General features: G+C 38.5%; 1 non-coding gene across 1 annotated transcript; it reads left to right on the forward strand.

Annotated features, from left to right (window-relative positions):
• Window positions 1-64: 64 nt before the first annotated feature.
• TRNAA-UGC (transfer RNA alanine (anticodon UGC)) lies at window positions 65-136 on the forward strand. Its single transcript has one exon. It is a non-coding gene; the product is annotated as a tRNA-Ala (tRNA).
• The last annotated feature ends 407 nt before the right edge of the window (window positions 137-543 follow it).

Genomic DNA, 543 nt, shown 5'->3' on the forward strand with positions numbered 1-543 from the left:
TTCCTTTGAACATATTGTATACACCTGTATTAGAAATGCAGATGTACCCAATTTGCTTCTCACAGGGGATATAGCTCAGTGGTAGAGCGTTCGCTTTGCATGTGAAAGGCCCCGGGTTCGATCCCCGGTATCTCCAGGTTCCTGTATTTTTTTGGGAACCGTGATGACAATAAACAATTATTCGCTGTTAGTTACACATTTATGACCAAACAGATAGTATAGAAGTTGAGGGATAATAAATATTAATAAATAAATAATTGCTTCTTATCTCCATGCAATTTATAAAATTATAATAATTTTTTTAGCAATTTCTTTACCTTACAGCACATAAAATAATGAAAATCTATTCCTGGACGAATTCAATAGTGAGTTATCTCGGCGTTCGCACACATTTACCACATTGTTCCACGCGCCAGTTAGAATCGGGGGTGGTGCGTGAAAATAGGTGTTATAATTAGATTACACCCCTTGATAGATTGTCAATAACGCGTCAATGCCTGATAGATGTATCCTGCCGGTGCGCGCATTTCCACACACATCGGC

Source organism: Atheta coriaria, unplaced genomic scaffold, assembly GCF_025399875.1.
Source record: "Atheta coriaria isolate IRGN ID8LTWV9N9 unplaced genomic scaffold, Caltech_Dcor_3.1 scaffold6635_size1033, whole genome shotgun sequence".
NCBI classification, from domain to species: Eukaryota; Metazoa; Arthropoda; class Insecta; order Coleoptera; family Staphylinidae; genus Dalotia; species Dalotia coriaria.